Source organism: Procambarus clarkii, chromosome 2, assembly GCF_040958095.1.
Source record: "Procambarus clarkii isolate CNS0578487 chromosome 2, FALCON_Pclarkii_2.0, whole genome shotgun sequence".
NCBI lineage: Eukaryota > Metazoa > Arthropoda > Malacostraca > Decapoda > Cambaridae > Procambarus > Procambarus clarkii.
The window spans coordinates 28,042,866-28,048,800 of NC_091151.1; the positions used below are offsets into that span (position 1 = coordinate 28,042,866).

At 34.9% G+C, this 5,935-nt stretch overlaps 1 long non-coding RNA gene across 1 annotated transcript; it reads left to right on the forward strand.

Annotated features, from left to right (window-relative positions):
• Positions 1-272: 272 nt before the first annotated feature.
• LOC138367000 (uncharacterized) lies at positions 273-4,818 on the forward strand. The gene is made up of 3 exons (XR_011229281.1): positions 273-356; positions 866-1,083; positions 4,666-4,818. It is a non-coding gene; the product is annotated as an uncharacterized lncRNA (long non-coding RNA).
• The last annotated feature ends 1,117 nt before the right edge of the window (positions 4,819-5,935 follow it).

Here is a 5,935-nt window from a genome sequence, read left to right on the forward strand (position 1 = left end):
GGCCACGTCCCCACCAGACATAAATATCTCTTTGATATCCCCAGAGTCAAACTTGTAAACACTATGTAAATAAAGGGACCTAGTCTATGGAACTCACTCCCTTATAATGATTTGAAAAGCTGTCCAACTTCTGCCATATTCAAAAATAAAACCAAAAAGTACCTGTAGTACTTTTTAAGTACGAGGAAGTAATGCGCAAAGCGTCCCTCACCTGTGACGTCACAGCGTCATCTGACGCCATATCAACACAGCGGCCATTTTGTCGTGAGTTCAGTCATGGCGAGGACTAACCCTTCATGCAAACTGCACCTACTATCAAGAAGAAGAAGATTTTGTGTTCCACCGATAGTATTATCGTAAGTAAACACTTATATTTTATATTTTATTATATTAATTGATTCTATTTTTCTGTAATAAAGGTCCAAAGGGTTGTTAAGGAACAAGGGTGTAGCGATACCGACGCTCAGTGCGCTCAACTCACACCAAAGTATCACCTGTGTAGCTTCTGTAATTAGTGTTAATTAGTTATGCTATAAGATAATGAAGCGAGTATAAGATTAACTCGCTACAAGGGTACTGTGTTGGGAGGTGAGGGCTGTTACTGGTGTCTGTGGGGATGTGAGGACATGTACCAACCACTATCACCATCAGTACCTTGTCTTGCATCCTGCTTAGTATTCCTATTGAGATATGAAGTATTATTGCATTCATATAATTATTCATTCACAGTCATTACTATTTTTATGGGCTATGTTCTGTTACCCTAATGCTTTTTACCCCTGGGCATGTCCATTTACTCTCCAGCCCTTCACAAGCCACTGCTGCACCCCCTCCATGCCCATACTTACTGTGCTTATTCTTACAGGACTGCACTGCATTATGTGGTGCTCACTGCCTGGACACCTTGATACATGCATTATAGGGTTCTGGTAGTTGTTCTACTCACCAAGCCCTTCCAAGGCCAGGCTTGACATGTGAGAGCTTGGTCCAACAGGCTGTTGCTTGGACAGGCCCCTCAGGCCCACATATCCACCACAGCCTTGTTTGTCCGGCACTTCAAAATCAAATGTTTATTTACGTAAGGTACATACATATTTTTAGGTAAGGTACTCTTTATTTGGGTAAATTTATCTTCGTAGTATTTAGTTTTGGCTCGTCTAATTATCTTGGATAGCAATAACGAGTAATTCTTTGAGAATTCTTTGGAGACAATTCCTAACCTATACTTCTCCCAACCTATACTTCTTCTCAAGGTCATCTTCACTTCTTGAAGATGTTCAGGTTTTCTCTTGAAGATGTCGACGGTTGTTCCAGCAATACTGTATTTCTTTTATTGCTGAAAACCTGTTTTCAGCCATAAAAAAATAATCCTGAATCCAGAAAAAAATCCCTTTTGTATCATCTGGAATTTTTCAAATATTGCTGATCAAACCTGAGTCTAAATTATTTGTATATATTATGAATTACAGAGGTCCCAGGACAGGGTTTTTAGGCACTCCACTTACATTTTCCCACTCTGACTTAACCCCCATTTATACAAACTCAGTCTTATCTTTTAGCTAATAATTTATTGTACACACCATACTCAGCCTGTGTAGGGTAGTTTATTGTGCATGTGTAGTATATATATTTGTGTAGTATATTTGGTATATTTAATGCCTCTAACCTCTCCTCATAGTTCTTGTCCTTCAGTTCTGGGAGCCACTTAGTAGCATGTCTTTGCACCTTTTCCAGTTTGTTTATGTGCTTCTTAAGATATGGGCACCATACAACCGCTGCATATTCCAACTTTGGTCTAACAAAAGTCGTGAACAATTTCTTGAGTATTTCGCCATCCATGCATTTAAAAGCTCTGAATATTATCCTTTACCTGCAATTGGTTGTTGCTGTATTTATAGAATATGATTTGTTCTACTTTACATTTGTTTGTTCCTTTTTTTCAAAATTTCTTTCTGCCTCTCTCCTCACTGCCGTGTAGTTGTTTCTCTTTGTATTACTGGTATGTTTGGGGGTTTGGCCTCTTCGTATATTGATTCCATTTTTGTGTCATTTGGTCTCTGGCCGTCTTGAAATTTCAGTTGAACAAATCCTGTTTCCTAGTTCTGCATCTCTGTTTTGGTATAAATGTTTTTGTTCCTTTATCATATATTTCACAAAATTGACATACTGTGCATTAATTCATCTCAATTACTTCCTTTCCTAACAGCAAGCCTTTCCAGTAAAATTCTTTGAATTCTTTTCTGACTTCTGGCCTAATGTTTGTTTTATCCTAGTGTGTATGATGCCTAGCGTGTGTCTGGTGCCTGTTGTGTTAAACCGAAGATAAATGCATAAGTATAGGTCAGTAATTTCTCCAGCTTTGAAAGGGGCTTTCATTATGCAGCAGTAATCCACTCTAGAGAGCACTAGCGTCTTGAAAACTATCATCATCGGTATAGCATCTCTAGTGTGAAAAGTTCTTGTTATCTATCCTGTCATTTTTCTTGCAGTTGTGACGGCTACTTTATTGTGTTCTTTAAATGTAAGGCCTTCTGACATCAGTACACCCAAATCCTTTACGTTGCTTTTCCGTTCAATGTTACGATTTGACTGAGTTTTGTAAGTGGTTTCCGTTTTTATATTTTCATTTTTTCCGTAGCGCATGAGCTGAAACTTATGTTCGTTAATCACCATGTTATTTTCTGTAGCCCATAGAAAGACCTGATTTACATCTGATTGGAGGTTTGCCGTGTCCTCTATGTTGCCTACTCTCGTGAAGATTCTAGTGTCATCTGCAAAGGATGATCAAGTACTATAGGTTGTGTCCTTGTCTATGTCCGATATGAGGATGAGAAAAAGTATTGGAGCAAGCACAGTACCCTTGGGGACTGAGCTCTTTACGGTTGATGGTCCAGATTTTATTTTGTTGACTACTACACATTGGGTTCTATTAGTCAGGAAGTTGTATATCCATCTGCCTATTTTTCCGGTAATTCCTTTTGAACGCATTTTATGTGCAATAACACAATGGTCACATTTGTCAAAGGCTTTTCCGAAATCTGTGTAAATTACATCAGCGTTTTGTTTGTCTTCCATGGCATCTAGTGCCATGTCAGAGTGGTCCAGCAACTGTGATAGGCAAGAGCGCCCTGTTCTGAAACCATGTTGTCTGGGGTTATGGAGATGCTGTGATTCCATGTATTTTGTGATCTTACTTCTTAGCATTCTCTCAAAGATTTTTATGATGTGCGATGTTAGTGCTATCGGTCTGTAGTTTTTTGCCTCTGCCTTATTTCCTCCTTTATGGGGCGGTGCTATCTCTGCTGTTTTTAGTATGTCAGGGATAATGCCAGTATCTTGGCTTTGTCTCCAAAGAAAGTGAAGGGCCTGCGATAACGTTTTTTTACAGTTCTTGATGAATATAGAGTTCCAAGAGTCAGGGCCTGGTGCAGAGTGCATAGGCATACTGTCTATGGCTTCTTCAAAATCCAGTGGGGATAGGATCACATCTGATTTATGATTTGATGTTGGTATCATATCCATGAAAAATTAATTTGGGTTATCAATCAGATGGATGGAGAGCTACACTCGTGGTGTCCCATTTTCCCAGCACTCTTTGTCATATAATGCTTTGAAACTTTTGACGGTTTTGGCCTCCACCACCTTCTCACCTAACTTGTTCCAACCGTTTACCATTCTGTTTGCAAAAGTGAATTGTCTTACATTTCTTCGGCATCTTTGTTTAGTTCGTTTAAATCTATAACCTCTTGTTCTTGAAATTCCAGGTCTCGGGAAATCTTCCCTATCAAGTTTATCAATTCCTGTTACTGTTTTGTACATAGTGATCATATCTCCTCTTTTCCTTCTGTCTTCTAGTTTTGGAATATTTAATGCCTCTAATGTCTCCTCATAAATCCTGCCCTTTAGTTTTGGTATGAATGTTTGTGTGCCTTCATCGTATATTTTGCAAAATATGGAATACATCTCATTTACTTTACTTTAAGAATATGGTTCGATCAATTAAAAACCCTCTTGTTCAAATTGCAAAGAGACTGAAAGAGATGCAGCATGCTCAATGGATTATATATTAGTGATTATTATTAGGATTATATATTAGTGAATCATATTAGGGATTCAATTATTATGGTCATAAAACAATAAACAAATAGTTTTGGTGTTATTACACTCTATTCACAGGTTATATATAAGTATCTGCATGTTTTGTTCACCATTACAAACCACTAAGTTGGTTTGATTTTTGTTGAGATTGTTATTTATGATAAGATTCCTTACGTTATCTGAGAATGAAGCTATGTTGGTATTGGGAAATCTATAGATGGCACTTATAGTCAAGGAGGATTTAAGGGATTTACTGGAGAACTTGGCAAAGGTATATTCACAATAGTCGTCTCTATTACTAATGACACTATTGCAGATGAAGGTATCTTTGTAAGATATTGCTATGCCACCTCCTTTTTTTATTAGGCCTGCAGTTGTGAATGGCTTTATTATCAGCCAAGTTGTAACATACAACATAGCATATATATGTATATGGCATACATACATATATATATATATATATATATATATATATATATATATATATATATATATATATATATATATATATATATATATATATATTCAAAATTCGTCAGTGTACTACATTTTTGTTGTTGCTTTTAGGTGATGCTTTTAACCAGTGTATGTGGGTCTGATTGTGCAACCATGGTTCGAAGAATAATGAAGATATGAACAAACGGCCTGTGGTCACTACACAGTCTGGAAGGGCAAAAGAAGAAATTGGCATTTCTACAAAAACAAGAACTATATAATGTTATTTTAAGTAAGTAACCAAAAAATTAAATAATTTTTTTTAAAGTTTAAAATTCACTTAAAAATTTAAATTTTAAGTTACAAAATTTTAACCAAAAAACTTAATATTTTTCATATTTGGAACCATTCCATAATATTTTCCCAAGCATAAATGATTATATTTCTATCACTTGCTCTTAAGATTGTTTCATTTAATAGAGGTTGGGCATAATTGTTCTCTGCTGCTAATAGAACTGACTGACTTAGCTATAGGAAAATGTAAACTTAATTGGTTTATCCATTACAGTATTTTGCAGTTTATTTCATGATCCTGTGCTTAATACTTGCATAAATAGTAGATTACAAAATGCATTTTTATATCATTAGTATTGAATAATAATAATGCAAATAATTGACTTATAAATGATGTACAATTAATTGGTAGGTGATATTATATTATTAATATTTTTTCATTCTTGCAAAGCCTTAACAAAGCCATTAACATGTTAATATAAACTTGATCACCTTCCACTTATTTTCTCATGTGCTACCTACATGTACAAAACCTTATTCCTAAATGCATATTTTGTTCTGAAACTTGTCCTTTATGTGTTGTGTATCACCATCTCTGGAGAGTTTTATCTGATTGATGTATAAATTACTTTTAATTTTACAGAATATTATTGATATACTGAATTTATTATTATATAAATAACTTAATTTTTGCAGAATCATCTATCAACGCACATCCACAAGTTGAGGAGGAGGATGTGACCTTCCAGATTTCTGAAGTACTGAAACATGCACCAAACAGGCCTGGTGGATCTAGGTACAAGGTAAAATAATTAATTTTTTTTTTTTTTTTACTAATTGTCCGATATATATATATATATATATATATATATATATATATATATATATATATATATATATATATATATATATATATATATATATATATATATATAAATATATATATATATATAAATATATATATAATGTGTCGTACCTAGTAGCCAGAACGCACATCTCAGCCTACTATGCAAGGCCCGATTTGCCTAATAAGCCAAGTTTTCATGAATTAATATTTTTTTCGACTACCTAACCTAACATTTTCAGCTACCTAACCTAACCTATAAAG